Source organism: Chelonoidis abingdonii, chromosome 2 (assembly GCF_003597395.2).
Source record: "Chelonoidis abingdonii isolate Lonesome George chromosome 2, CheloAbing_2.0, whole genome shotgun sequence".
In the NCBI taxonomy this organism is placed as follows: domain Eukaryota; kingdom Metazoa; phylum Chordata; order Testudines; family Testudinidae; genus Chelonoidis; species Chelonoidis abingdonii.
The window spans coordinates 208,774,877-208,791,393 of NC_133770.1; positions in this window are offsets into that span (position 1 = coordinate 208,774,877).

The window sequence follows — 16,517 nt, forward strand, 5'->3', positions numbered from 1 at the left end:
GCTACTCCAGCTCTGACCTGAAGTAATGGCTGCAGAGCACAGAGCTCTGGATTCTGAAGAGGAAGACTCCTTCCCGTCACCCCTTGGAAAGACTCCCCAGTGCTGCTTAGGCTGTGTGCTGGGGGGCAGGATTTTAACCAATGAGAGGCTGTGTTTGTTTGTCTTTATTGTGGATTAAGGAGCCTAACTCCAGAGGCAGAGGAACTGAGTCTAAGATAGATTCACAGCCCTGCCTCTCTCTCTGCACTGCTCAGCCAACACAAAGAGAACCGAAACCTCCAGTCATTAATCCCCTGCTGAGGATGCTCCCAGCATGTATGGAGCTGGTTCCTTTGCTGCCATCTTCACAGACTTCAGTGCAAGGGGTGTATTGGGGTGGAGGTCGGGGGGTGGAAGGAGTTGGTGGAATAGTTCCCAGCTGATTAATGGACTCTAGAGGGCACCATAGCCAGCTGGCATGGTTTACAGTCATGGAAGCTAGGTCCAGCTGAGAAACTGGACCTGTGTGTTAAAAGACCAGGACAGGTCCGAAATTTTACTGAGGGAATTTCATTCAAGTGAGTCAATGTAAATCACTTAATCTGCCTGGTAAAAGTTCACCTAACGGGGCAATGTTCACAGTTATCAAGAAAGAGAATCTGCAGTCTTCCCCAGTTGATGGGTTTGTTGTACGGTAAATGTTGCTCTGCACCCAGATGGCTACAAAATGCTAGTGTTCAACAGGTTAAAAATCACAGCACCTCCTACTGCCTGTCATTGCAGCATGATCCACACATCCACCATCACTGCCAAACCACAGCACTGCTAGCACATCTGCACAAAGCAATGTACAGAGTGACTGAATCTATGGCTCAGTGTAATCAAATCATGCTGTCTTCTTCTGAGACAGCCTGAATATACAATGCCTGTTAAACAGTGAAATCCCAGTACTTTTCCTTTTGGGAGCAGGGACTTCCCCTGTCCTCCTCCTCCACCCCCAATAACCCCTCTGCCAAAGTATACATACACATGCACAAACATTGATGAAATAGTTCAAGTCCTACAAAGGACTAGAGCCATCCAGCCTAGCCCTCAAGGGCGAATTGACCCCGAAAAGGAATGCTAAGGGGTTCCAAGATAAATCTGTCAGTGCAGCTTGTGAGGAGGATTTGGTGCCACAGTCTCTGTTCATCCTTACATATTATTGCCTCTTAGAGCAGGATGAGTATCAGCACCGGGGGTGGTGGACCTTTGTCATGCACCAGGAATGTTAACATTATCCAGATTTAAATGGCTCTGTCTGAAGGGTGGCTTGCGTCCTGAAATTCATTTTTCATGTGTACATCGTGAGCTCTCAATAAAATCTTTTAAAAGCCTTCTTTGTTGTCTTTTGTTCCCCTATAGGACAGTCTGTTGGCATTTTCCATCACTGTTGTTGCATGTGGATTAGGCCTTGAAGTTTATGGTACCAGCCCTACAAAATGAAAGGGACTAAAAAAACAAACAAACAAAAAAAACACCAAAGAGAAGATTCATGTCTACTGCAAAAAAGGCAAAAATGTTCCAAGCAGCAACATAAAAAGAAGTGGGGACTTTTGATGTGTTTTTTTTCCACTCCCTGCTGAATTATAGGGCATAGCACAGGATTTTTAACATACCTTTTTTTAACTTTATTTAGTTCAGTGATTCATGTGTCCTGAGCAAGATTAACCCGGGTGGGGTAGGGGAAAAGGGATGTGTATTTTTTTTCTCTAGTTGTTCCCTGAACTGTCCTTATTCTAAATTGTACTGAACCATTTTAAAAGTGCTGGAGAGCAGCCTTCAGTGAATTCCAGCCATGCTGCTTGTTCCAACACCACTCAGTGTGGGTCACCTTACAGGAAGGCAGCCATTATTATTCATCAGTTTGAGGTAGAGCCTTTCACAGCTACCAGTGAGGGTCCCAATCCTGCACTATGATGTAGGTGGGCAGAACCATGCACATCTCACAGCAGGACTGGGGCCTACGTGCATATTGGACACCATGTTCCTTTTTGGCCTATAAACCCAAAGAAGGGAACACTTGGAATATTCTGCAGCTATTCTCTCCCACTATTGCAGTGCATCATGCCCTGGGAAAAACAGGGTTGGGGACATAGGAAAAGACAGAAGCCATTTTGTAGATTTCCAGCTGGCACAGATATCACCAGCTTCTCTCCACTTCTCCAGCACACTTGCACTGGCAGTAAGTTGGACCCAATGTCAGTACTATGCTTGGGACCTGCTTCCTGGCAAGCGCATACACTTGGCCCTTCAACAGTGCTCAAAGAGCACTGAGCATTACTTACTGCTACGCAAAGCAGAGTTATTATCTTCTCCCCTGTTTCTGACAGACTGGTCAAGAAAGACCACTGAACTCCCTGCTCCCAAGGTCGCATCCCTGATAGCCTGGAGAGTGCCACTCTTGTAGAATTAACCACAGGGGCTGATGATAGCTACATGTTGGGGCTGAATATACTGCACAGCCACCTTTCCTAACTGTGCCCCATAGCCCACTTTCTACTCCTCTCACTCTGGGGACTAGAGAGAGACACATGCAGGCAGGAGCTACATAACAGTTTCAGCAACTGTACAACTACACAACAGCTTCAAGACAAGAAGAGAAAAAAACCCATATCCAGTTAAAGCAATAAAGAGAATTTAAATGGACAGGATGTGATCAATAGCCAAATTTGGAATTTGGTGAGGACACCAGAGTCAATGCAAAAAGAGCCATGGACTCTTCAAATACTGGAAGTGGCCAATGCCTGGATTTTACGTCCCATCGAGGAGACTGATCCGGGGCACATTAAACCAAGTATTGTTCAAATCAGAAACAGAAAGCCTAATTCTAATCTCACACCATTTTAAACCAATATACCTTCTCTGAGACCCAATACTTTTCAAAACAGGCTTAAAACTGGAATGCTTTGATGCTTTGCAGGGGGCTGCATTCTGCAGAACATGATATGGAGGGCTGGTTTGCGGTTCAGCTAAGCAATGGTGATAAAAATGAGACCAAGTACCCATGCGCCACATGATAAAATGATTGCGAAACAAAGATCTTTGCTCTTGTTCCTCAGGTCCAGATTCTGCCACTTTTACTCACATTAAGTAGGAGTACCTTTGAAATCAATGAGACTTCTTCCAGAGTTAGGACTAATACCCAACAGAAAGATGGCAGACTCTTCCACTCAGCTGGGTGGTCATATACAGCATTTTTGTTAAATGTCTTTTGGCAGCTGTCTTAAAGCACCAAGTTCATTCATCTTCCCCTCCTGTGAGACTTTTCTTCAGAACAGACATTTAAACAATATTGCTTGAAATTCACCCCCGTGCAAAGAAACAGCCCCAGATCTCTTCTCCTCTTAAGTCCCACTTAAGTCCTATTATGAGGACCTAAGTGGAATTTAGGTGGTACATTAGCCACAGGGGTGAATTTTACCCTTACAAACATTATGTGCACATCTTTTTTCCATTCTGATGATAACAGAAAGGCCTGGTTCAGGAGAGAAGCAGCAGTTAGCACAACAGAAGAGAAATGGCACAGCCCCAGCAAGACAACTTCCAACACTGGCCGCCTCCAAAGAAAATTTAACTTTCCATTCAAATATTTAATGGTTGCTGTATGTGAATGGTAGCTGGCCCACAAAATGTGTTTGCACGCTGGTGAACATCAAACACTAAGAACATTCTGCCAATAGAATGTAGCAGGTCATTTATATATCCTGGAAAACCCATTCTTCGCATGAAACAAAAATGGTTGTTTTGTTAATTACAGTATACCCTGGTTATTAAAAGGGACATTAATTCCCTGTACATTATTCTGTTAATCCTTACACCTATGAAACCAGCCCAAGGAGTAGTAAACTCAAAAATAATGTTTAAACTGGGAAAATGCAACTAGAAATTCAATTCGACATTGTCCAGAGAGAGAGAGAGAGAGAGTAGTCAGGGGAGAAAGGCCACACCTCAGTGTGCCAAATGGTCTTTATCTACCCCTTGGAGATGTCTGCTGTACTTTCAAGAAGGCTTACAATCAAATTCACTGCTACACCCCTCAGTACCTGATTATGCAACGTGAGGGTGGTTGGGCCTATTACTGGCTTGTACCTGTATGCGTTAGAACACTATGCCACTCCCTCTATCTTAACAGGAAACCCTACTGAGAGGCACACAATTTAATGAGGAAAGCACCCTGCCTTCCCTTTCCATAATCCTGGTCATGGTTCTGAAGGCTGGAAATAGAAGTCAGCAAATAACAGTATTGTAAGTTTTATCTATGTTGCTTTTTCCATTGGATTGAAGTGAAGAATCTAAATGATTAGATACTAGTCTGGTCTCATAATTATGTAACCTCTCATCCTGGAGGAGTTTTTCCACACCCAGAGGTCTCCTGTCCTCTTAAATACCACTAACTAACTCAAAGCTGATAACTACCAAATATGCATTAAAAATCCTTCCTCAGACATTAAGAACAATCACAGCAAATTCTTGAATAAACCAATTATATGTCCTTCCATTTCACTCTGCGGTGTAGGTTTATCACTGAGCACCCAAGGTGTAATGCTTTTTTTAAAAAAGCTTTCCATTGCTAATGCATTCTCCTCCTATATATAAATGTAATCATTTTCGTTTGCCCCAAATGTTAGCGTAGAAAAATTATTATTTATTCATCTTTAGCACCTGGAATGTATTTAGATGAATTCCAAGCAGACCAGAAGGACCAAAGAAGTTTTTAAAGGTGTTGCTAATTTTTAGGGCTTTATCTGCCCTAAATGGGAAACCTGTACCACTGGGCTGAGGCCACTATGAATGGAAAACATCTCTTTTAGCAACACACATTTTTAGTTATGAAAATGTACATATTCAAATTCTAGTCTTAAATTTAACTTCACTGAAATATTGTTAGCTGATAGAAAAACAGCCAGTTTTAAGTTCCAAAACCTAATGAGGATTGTTCCACAACCTGTGCCTGACCCAAAGGCAGAGTAGTCATTCAGTGAGCAGGCTGGACTTTTAACATTGTAATACGTAATCATACTGGTGCCCTTCTTCCTACTGACAAAGCCCTTAATCAGCAACTAGTGATCTTAAAGAATCCCACGTGGTGTATGCAGAGGGGTAAGGTTTTTATTTTACGGGTCTGTCATTCACTTCCAGTCGCAGAGCACCTAACTCCAGACACCTATAGGCTAATGATCTGAAGTCCTTGAAAACACACTGTGGGCTTATGTGTAAAGGCCTAGGCTGTTTCATAGACAGATGTCTATAGCTAACCTTTATAAACTTCTTAAACCAGACTGACTGGTGGAATAATAATATTGCATGCTAATGAGGTATCTCTGTGTATGTTACCTGTGAGGTGACCTGATTGTCAGAGCTTCAAAGAGGAACAGGCAGTTTCAGGTGAAGGGAGGGAGGGATTGTCCACTCTGAACTGCAAAACTCCCAAGGGACATGGGACTGTCTTTTATTGACACTGGAGGGTTTCCTTTTCTCTGGGCCCTTGCTCCATGGTTACTTTTAGAACAACTCAACATGTATTTGTAAAGTATGTAGATAATGCCCAGCTTTATCCCATCACTGCAGTTGAATTCACTGCCTTATTCTCACTCCAGCCTCACTGTGGTCCTGCTGGTACACTGAGTATTTTGGGTTTTGTTTGCAGTGGATCCAATTCAGTCCAATAGATCTCAAAGAAATGGTAGATGCTGTTTGAAACCCTTCAAACAAGGGTTTCAAACAAGATCCAGCAAGATACTTAAGCACATGTCTAATATGTGTGGGACTACTCACATGTTTAAAGTGAGACACATACTTAACTAGCTTACTGATGCAAGTCCTTAAAGCAATATAAAAAAATAATGGTAGTCTGCAAAAGTCAGAACTGAATTATTATGTTTTAGAAACCTAGACAGAGATGTGCTTTTTTTGTCTTTTTTTTTTTTTTTTAAAGAGGATCTGTTATGCCTAAATCAGGACATCTGGTCAACTTTATTTTAACAGGACAAAAACCCTTTTCTCTGTTATGTCTTTAATCTTTTTCCATACAAAAAAAAATATTTCTCATTCTTATCATACATTGGCATATCATAAAGATGTCTATATCACCTCTTCCTTCTGATTAAAGGGCTATGAGTAATGCCAGCCAATATCAATAATGATGCCCTAAAACTAACATTAATATCATACCACAATCTTACAGGGAATGTATCAGTAACCACATTTGAGTAATCCACATAGAGTGTTACAGAATTTTCAAGACAAGTAATGAAGAGCAAAGCTCGTCAACTATATAACATATACAGAGTCTCATTTGTCTAACAGGCTGAATGATCTTTTTTAAACATTGATCACACTGTTAAATTGTGTAGACTTTAGGTATGCAAGCAGTTTTGGAGGATAAACAAGAAATCTGGCCCATAAACTCATCCCAAACAAGAATCAAATAAGAATCATTTCTGAAGTACAATAAACTTTTCAAATGTTTGAGTCCCTCATCACAGGCTGGTTTTGGCTGTAAGGTACTGAAGTCATAGTAATACTTAGCACTTATGTAGTACTTCGCATCTTCAAAACCCTGGTCAGACATTAGCAATTGATGTTTGTACAGGACTTTGAAGTTCCAAGTTCTCCATATGTTCTAAGACTTGGAAGTTATTGGCATCATTGTCAGGTAGTTAATAATGCCCATCAGCTATGATCATCTCATTTTTCAGATGAGGACACGGAAACTGTTAACTGAGTCACCCAGGACTACACAGTAAGTTAGTGGCAGAGCTAGGAGCATTTGATACCTAGCGCTGGTCTCATTCCTCAAAATTATGCTGCTGGGCTAACATTAGAAAGTCTGTTCACACATTATTTGCAATTTGACCCAAAGCTGTAAGTACACAAAATCTCACAAGAAGAGATTCAAGTATATTTGAATAAATTCCTGAACTAAATCAAAATGCTGCACCTCTGATTTGCCCTCCGTTAATAACCATAAGGCATGAGTGCAGGTTCCAGCATTCAACCTGATTTAGGACCTCACATATTTGGCATTCAGGGATTGGCATGGGTGGGAGACAGCCTACTGCCAGGACTTGCTGGGTCCTTCCTTTGCTGGTAGGTCCTATTTTTTCTCCCCACCCCTACCCAGTGTCCGAAGGTGGGAGATTCAGGACAGACGTAACACCAGAAGCTACTTTTAGCTCTTGTTTTAATTGACTAGATCTCAGTTGGCTATCGCCCTTTACAAATTTCCATCTACGACCTGAATAGGAATTTTGTCTGAATTAACATCTCCACATTGTAAGGCAAACAGAAAGGTGCTCCTAACATGAGTAAGGGTGGTAGAATCTAATCACATAGACTTTAAGGTCAGAAGGGACCATTATGATCATCTAGTCTGACCTCCTGCACAACGCAGGCCACAGAGTCTCACTCACCCACATCATTCATAAAACTCTTAATTTAGAAATTTGGCCCTAAAGCATGAGGTCTTGTATCCATTCTTAAATATGGCAGCTTTTGCTTTGTTTTCTAATCCTATATAATTAGACTTGGCACAATGCAATTTTTTTATATATACTTTCGATGGATAATATCAACATTTATTTTTAAGCTTTTTACATGCAAGTAGTGACTTTCTAGGGACCAGTCACATGAGTAAGCATTACTTCTGTGAGTAATGGGGATTTGCAGGATGAGACCCCCAGTTTTAACACTACTTTTTATTTAATTTTAATGACTAAAATCAATGTTATATCATTATTGGAAATGTGAAATCACAAGCAACTGTCATCAAGAAATAGCTAATCTGAAAGTACTGTTTAAAGAGTCATAACTTCCTGACTTCTGATATCAAGATCAGCTGCTGGGAAAAAGGCAGGAATTAAATCATATTAATGGTACGGATATTCTGAATGTTTGAGCTGTTGGTTTAAACCTTTGCTCTATGTTATTCAAGAAGTACTTTTCCCAGGTTAAGATGTTGAACTTGACCTAGCAATTCAATTTCACACTTTCTTATTATACAAAGAGATAATATACAAACACTGAAAGGAAATTAGCATGTTATTAACTTATAAAGATAACAACCTTAGAAATGTAGCTCAACTAATAATTAAATAAATTGTGAACAATCTTAGATTTTTCTAGAGTGATCCAGGAAACCAAGATAACAAAAATCAATAAAAAAATATTAGCTTGATTGCCAACAAGTTTAGGCTTGAAATTAGACCAAGGTTTCTAACCAGCAGAGGAATGACGTTCTGGAACAGCCTTCCAAGAGGAGCAATGGGGGCAAAGAACATAACTGATTTCAAGACTGGGCTTGATACATTTATGGAGGGGATGGTATGATGAGACTGCCTATAATGGAATGTGGCCCTTCTGTGGCAGCGAGTAACAAATAGCTCCAACAGCTGGAGATGGGACACTAGAGGGGGAGGTCTCTGAGTTACTACAGAGAATTCTTTCCCAGATGTCTGGCTGGTGACATGCTCAGGTTCTAACTGATCACCGTATTTGGGAATTTCCCCCAGGTCAGATTGGCAAAGATCCTGAGTGTTTTTCACCTTCCTCTGCAGCATGGGGCATGGGTCACTTACTGGTTTAAACAAAACTAAGTAGTGGATGCTCTGTAACTTGAGATCTTTAAATCTTGATTTTAGGACTTCAGTGACTCAGCCAGAGATCCATTAAAGGAGTGGGTGGGTGAGGTTCTGTGGCCTACAATATTCAGGAGGTCAGACTAGATGATCACAATGGTCCCTTCTGGCCTAAAAGTCTATGGGTATGTCTACACAGCAGTTAAACACCCAGGGCTGGCCTGGGTCAGATGACTTGGGCTCAGATTGCAGGTCTGTAAAATTGCTGTGTAGACATTCAGGCTTGACCTGGAGCCTGAGCTCTGGGATCTCTGTGAGGAGGGAGGGTTCCAGGGCCTGGACTCCAGCCCGAGCCCAAACGTCTGCACAGCAATTGTTAGCCCCACAGCCTAAGCCCTGTGAGCCAGAGTCAACTGATTCAGGCCAGTCATGGCAGTTTCACATATCTTTTATTCCAGTGTAGAGGTCCAGCGTAGAGTCTAAGAACTGTTCAGATTTTTAAAGGGTCCTGACAAGATATTAAATGATCTGCTTCCTATCATAACTTTGTTAGAATACATTGAACAGAGGTTCAAAATACATACTCTGCACCTTTAAAATTAAAACTGTCCAGAGCTGGAATTTAATCAGTTAGTGGAGAGGCTGGAAAAACTTGACTGAGCTGGAATCATCTCAGCGGATATGTTTTTAAACATTTCTGAACTTTTATTGGTTTTATTTAAAGTTGGAATTCATTATTGGGCAGAATTAATTAGTAAATCATTTTGACACACAAATGTATTTCCAGCTCTCTGCTTAAAACCTGTTACTGATGGTAAGACCTGAACATCTGGTCATGTTATACTATAGAAATAAATGGTAAAATAAAATACAGACATTCCACTGGGGACTAGGTATTAGAAAATAGTCCTATTAGCATTTGCCTTTTCTTTAAAAAGGTTGTTTTAATTATAGTTTAGATTTTGACTTAGTAAAATGGTAACATTCTGCTCCTGCAGATGTTTTGTTGTTCTTCTTCTTTGAAGGAGCTCTCCTAAAGAATCGTCAGAGGGCAAAATCATAAGCCAAGATTTACAGAGGTGAGTAGTGATGTTCAATTCCTCAATTTTTTGTCACCCAACTTAAGGCATCTTAAATGGGACTGATTTTTACAAAGGGCTAAAATGGAAAGTTGGTCAGGTAGAGTGTGAGACAGTCTAGGGAAAACTAAATTACTATCCACCACCCCCTATAGACATCAATAGTTCCTGCCTCAGATACATTGGAAAACTTATTGCAAGATATGGTTACATATCAACAGCAAAAATTAGTACACAGCAGAATAAATGTTTCCGGACATGTGACCCTTCATCCATAACAGCCTAGGCTGGATGTGAACCAGGGAGTGAAGGGAATCCAACATCCTGTTGTGCTTCATATGTCATTGCACTCAGGCCATCTAAACTGGGGATAAACACAGAGCTTTGGTTATATTCCTGACACACCCCTTTTTAGTGAGGAAAGTGAAGATGTGAAAACCAGGCTTAAGGTGCTGCAAAGATGAGGATCGTTGGGTATTCCAATATTCTCAGTGTTTCCACTCTAGACATATATAAACCATTTAGCACCATTTGGACTGAATCAGTTTGTCAGTCAAGGGAGAGTCCTGTGGATCTGGCAGGTCAGAGCTCTTCTGAGGTAATCTGTCTGCCAGTCCACTAAGAGACTGCCAGTTCAAGTCTCATTAGATTCATTACTGCTCCTGGACACCAAAATAGCAGCAATGCCCAAACACTTTTTCTCCATCCCTTCCTTTCAGATACAGATCTAGCTATTTATCTATGGATCTCAGAGCTGTGTCCTCCGAACCTTCTTGGAGAAAGGCCCTCAGCGATGAAAATCCCTACTGCCAGAAATCAGACTCTGCTTGAATCCAGTAAACTTGAAGACACAATTCAATACTCACCTCTTTGAGCAAGCCCTCCTCTCAGAAACAATAACTGGAAAATGGCCCTGAACTACCTTCTCTGAACAGACAACCACCCATTATTAACACTTAAGGGCCAGATTCAGCTACTCTTACTCACGTTAAGTACTCCCTTACTAGAAGAGTAGTCTCACTGAATTCAAAGATACTGCTCCATGTGAGTAAAAGTAACAGAATCTTGTCCTCAGAGCATGGCATAATACTACGGAAGAAACAGAGTATATATTGCATTTTAGGAGAGAAATGATGCTTTCACTTAAGTTTACTGTATATAGTTTCTAGACAGGAGGAAGAATGGCAGACTAGAAATGAGAAATCATAACCAATGAATAGAGCAGAAGTCTCCCAAAAATTACATGTATTCTCCTCCTCCCCCCCCCAGCTACAACAATTCCACATGATGGATTTCTGGCTCATCCAACTCCTTTTCTGAATCCACCACAGGTTTGGCATCTGTACAGTGGGCTTTACTTAGCTATGAATGCTGTTTGTTCAGCGATCAGGAATTGAATATGATGGCAAGATAAGTGTCTTTCCTTTTACACTACTTTTGTATGAATTGTTTGCAGTTCTCTGATCCCCCATGCTATTTTCTACAACACAGGAACATATGTGCTTGAAATACTTCTATAGACAATCTTTCCTAAACAACTGAGAGCCCCTTCCTCTCCTCGAACTTCTAGTGTACATCACCAAACAGCTGGAAAAATCAGTGACTGTATAGCACACTACTTCATTAGTAGTTGCTGTTTCTTCAATGAAGGGAGGACTGAGTCCATGCTGCCAAAATCACATATCCAAACACCTAAATTGAAAGTGTGTGATCTAGTGGTTAGAAAATGTGAGTGGGAGTCGGGAGTCCTGACCCTGTTCTTTGATTCTCCCACTCCCAGTGGCTGTGCGATCTTGGGTAAGTCATTCACTTTTCTATGCCTCAGTTTCCCCATCTGCAAAATGTGGATACTATTCTAGTTACCCACCCTCTCTGGGGTAATGAGAGAATTAATTAAGTAATGTTTGTAAAGTTCTTTGAAATTCCCAGATGAAAAGTGCTCTGTAAGGGCAAAGTAGTATTATTTCAGATGCTCCCTTGCAAAAGATAATTGCCGAAGAAGGATTTGAAAATATTTTTAGATTAACTGTAATACTTTTCTTATGCAGAATGACTAGCAAAATAATTTCATGTGGAACCCAATTTTTTCACTTCTCTTGATTGTGCTAACACTTGGGACCACAGGGAAATGTCACACATTGGCTCTGTTAAACCTGAAGTGACTTTCTCTCCTGGGCACAATAGGTCTGTGGTTATTTGCAACATCTGATGTATCAAATACCATTTACAGAGCCACTATTGTTACCGTTTTGAAGAAATGATTGTAAACTGGGAATAGCTTCTGCTTTCATCATCCCATTTGCTGTGGGAAGTTTAGTGGAACTAGTTTATAGTGAAAATGTGCCTTCCAGAGAAAATGTCCAATGTCCGAAAAAGTCTGAGACTCAAAGTGATAGCTTTCAGCTGTTGCTCGGTGAGTAGCCGATGTTCTTTCTCTTCAGGAAAGCTGATACTCCCTCTTCAGTGGAATTTAAATGCACAAAGTTGGAAGGGAAAGTACATGTATAACAGACCTGATGAGACTGAAAACAGTTCCTGTGATTCTCTCTGCATGAGATGTTTAACATCTTGTTAGCTGCCCACAACTACCGCATAGAGGAATATGTCATAGGAAAGTTCAGTACAAGGACTTGATTATATATATAATATGGGCTTGCCCCAATACTATGGTTCAAATGGAAGGTAAACCAAGAAGGATCAATCAATCTTTAATGCAAAGCAGGAGGAGGATGTTTAGAGCAAATTTTGCCATTCTTCCTGGAAAACATCCATGAGTTGTGGTTAGAAACAAAAGATTTTTTCCAGGCTTCACTAGTATTCTCTAAAACCACATCAGATGGAAAACCCAGAACCACAGAAATATTGGGGTCAACCTTGAACTGGAATATGCTGTAACTTTATGAACTAATGAAAATAGCTCTTCAGTGCTATATGGGAAATTTTTCCAGATGTAACATGTGTAAGCACCTAAGGAGGTGGAGGTCGGTATGCCATTCCCCATATTTGTCAGGAGAATGCTAGGTTCCAACCTGAATGCCTTTCTATGCTGTAAAACAGAATAGGTGTTTTCTTCCATTCTGACCTTTTGACTCTTCTAGCTGACTGGCAATTCCATCCCATTCCTACAGTTTAATAAAGCAGTGCAAAGAAAGGGCCAAATTCTATTCCCACTATGCACCCTATTGAGATTCAGTACAGTCCCTGGGCATGGATGCAAGAAGCAGCATCCTACTGCTAGTGAACCCACGGAGGACCTGGTCAGAATCAGGACCTATGCCAGGAAAATTTGTAATCATTCTCACATATAACCTCCTCCCACCCACTCTCCTGCTGCTGCTGCTACTGCTATGGCCAGAAGTGCACTTTCCAAAGAGTATATTTTCTCCAGCCCACCATTCTATTTAAACGTCTTGCATTATATCGGCAATCCAGCTGTGAGGTTCCTTCTAACACACCAATAAACCAGTGAGCAATCTAAACAAAAATCTCACACTATAAAAGGGTTAATTTCTAGTATCTTCACATTTGAATACAACCAGAAAGTGACTGCTCAAATGGGCCTTCTAGTTTGCAGTAGAAATAGGAAGACTGTGAGGCAGATAAAGCAGCAATATTTTTAATCTTCGCTTTGCATTGCCTAAATGGAGTATGTAGCTCATAAGCAGGGGACAGGAACATTTTGCATAAACCTATAGGTGTATTTTTAAAGAACTGTCTCCCCACTGCCCTGGATTTTTGTAGGACATGCTGCAGCACTTTTTCACTTCTCTTTGGGCTTTGAGGTACTTTGTTTAATCACAATCAGCTTAGAGGATAGAGACCCTCTGGCTCACCCAGGATAAACACGATTCTGACCCTGCTTTCCTATTGCACCAAGGGTAGTAGCCTCCTAATAAATTAGCAATCCCCATCCCCAAGCTGGCTGAGCTGCACTGGCTGGCATGCTGGAAAGAGGAGCATGGAGCCACAGCTCTACTTGCTCCATAGTCATCTCCACTGACTCCTTGCCCTTCTGCTGAAGGTGGGGAGTAGCTGCTGTGCGACACTCTCTTCCCCCTAACCATTCAGACCCAAGCCCCAGGAAGGCTGCACAGATGTGTGTATGGTGGGAGGAGAGTGTCTTACTGCCCCTATGCCCCTGTTCATTTGTACAGCCTGGGCCAGATTGTGGCCCTTATGCATTATCAATTTTAACAGCTTTTGTAACACCACATTGAAATTTAGGGCCCAGTCCTGCTTCCTCACACTCATACAGCTCTCATCAGTTGCCATTATTGAGGACCCGAGTCTGCCACCCTTATTCAAGCAGTATTCTACTCTTCAGCTAGCACCAGGACAGCCTCACGGCTCTCAGTCAGACTCATCTCAGGGTCAGGAAGTACTCAACAGGAGCCAGCAGAGCAGGATCAGGCCCTCAGAGCTTGGCGTGCACAAAGGAATTCATGACGAGGCTCTAAACCAGACAGGATACTTTTTGAAATAATTTTTAAAACTGTGTTGAAGGAACTTTTTGCTGCCAAGTAAATTGGCTGCAGAGAGCTTGTGGGTTAGAGTTAGAACTCTACTGGCAACGGTTTCAGACAGATTGTCTTATCTGCCGACTTACAGCTGAAGTTGTAGCTATAAAGCCTGAAGATACCAATGAGAGAAAAAGACACACTAGGCACTGGTTTAGGTGGAGGAGGAGGAGTGCTATGGAAACTATTGAAGCAATGGTGGGCCAGATTCTGATCTCAATTAGAACAGCATAAATCTAGAGTAGCTCCTCTGAAGTAAATGGAGTTACATAAGATATACGCTCGTGTAACAGAGCAGAGTTGGACCAATATAACTTTTCACTCTATGGGCTAGATTCCCAAAGGTACGTAAGTGCCTAAGTCCAGGTTTAAGCATTGGAGTCACAGTTTTACGCTCCACTGTGATTCACAAAACTCTCATCAACCCTGTAGGCACCTAAATTCACTAGATACCTAGGCTCCTGCCTCTGATCATGTGCACTGCTGTCTCCCTTTAGCTCTCTGGATGCCTATCTCCCACTTGAGCCCCAGAGGGAGTCTGAACAAGGGAAGACAGGCATCCACACACAAACCTTGCATGCGGGAACTGATCCTATAGATGAGCTCAGAGGTCACCTTTTGGCTTGGGTCCCTCTCAAAATCCAGTGGTGGTGGCAACAGTACTGGTGCCTTCTATCTTATAATTTTTTGCCCAGTGGTGGGAGCACTTACCTGCGATATGGGAAACCCAGGTTTAATTCCCCCTGCACCTACCTCAGGAGTTGAAAGGATTTGAACTGAGGTCCCCCAACTGTCAGAAGTGTGCTTTAGGCACTGGGCTACAGGTAAGGCTGCGAGTCTTTCACAGAGGTTGCGGAAGTCACAGATTCTGTGACTTTCGCAGCGGCTGGTGCAGCTGACTTCAGGGCCACCCAGGCAGCTGGCTCCAGTCACTGCCTGATCAAGGGCCAGTGCAGCTGGTCCTGGGGACTGCCCAAGCAGTAGTACTGGGGGCAGCCTTGGGGAATGTCTGAGCAGTGGTGCTGGGGATTGCCCAAGCAGCAGAGGCCCCAGGGGCACCCAGAAGCCATCCTGAGTGTTCCCGGGGAGCACAGACCAGGGGATAGTCAACCCCAGCACTGAAACAGGCTCCCACCCCCAGTGGGGACCCAGAAGTAGAGATTTAGTCAGTTATATGTTTGGTAAAAGAATTTTTATTTATTGCCCATGACCTGTCCAGGACTTTTACCAAAAATACCCGTGACTAAATCATAGCCTTAGCCATGAGTTATTCTGTGTTGGGCTCCCTCAATATTTCCAGCTGAAGTTGTTCCACATTGGATTAAATAATCAAATGGTCTTTGGACTGGATCTCTCACCTCCCAGGTGGGTGTCCTCGCCACCAGACCACAGCAGCATTCTCACACTTCCTTGGTCTCTCTGGCCCACCACTATTATTTCCTCTGCCCACTGTTTTGTGAGGAGTTAGGCACCTGCCTAAGTCATTCTCCTGAGAAACACTTTCAGCACCTGACGGCAGGAGACGGATTCCTTGCTGCGGATCACTGGCACAGACAGGCCTCCCTACAGGCCAGACTTTGTCGCCTATCTATGTAAGAGGGACTGGGTGAAGGAAACACCCCTATCATCAGCATCTTCCATTGGCTAGCTTAGCTGGCTCCCCACTGAGCATGCTGGCTTTTGTGAATCACATTCTAAGGCACCTGGTCTCATTCATTGCATAGGGAAGCCTGAGTGCTGTTAGCCATATGGGCACGTTCTCCCCGGAGCGAGTCAATTACTCCAAGGAGGCACAGAGACAGGACAGAGTTTTATACAGACCTTTATTCGACGACCAGCTGGACGGGTGCCCTCCTCGACTAATGCCAGAGGAGTGACACCCCGAGGCATGGCAAGCAGTACATTTATATACCATTATTTATGTCATATCAGACCACAGTGATACAGCATATTTTCAGGGGTATGCAGACGTGGGGTACATAGGTTTATTTGCATGTACAGAGGGCTATTTGCCTGTTGATGTTCTCTAAACATTCCACGTTTGTGGTAAACGTCTGTCTCAGATCTGGACTTAGAGTTCAACATCTGAGTGTTTACTGGGAACCTCCCCCAAGCTTATACCCAGCTTGGATCTTACTTCGCTGCCACCAGATAAGATTTAGGCTCTTATCAGCCTGGGTTCCCCAAATTCCTTGGGGGGAACCCCCTCTCTGGCCTCCCCCACTGTCCCTGGGAGGACCCCCAAGACCCAGACCCCTGGGTCTCCCTATCTCAAATGGGAAAACAAGTTCCTCCCCCTTGTATCCTCGTTATCTGCTCCCCCC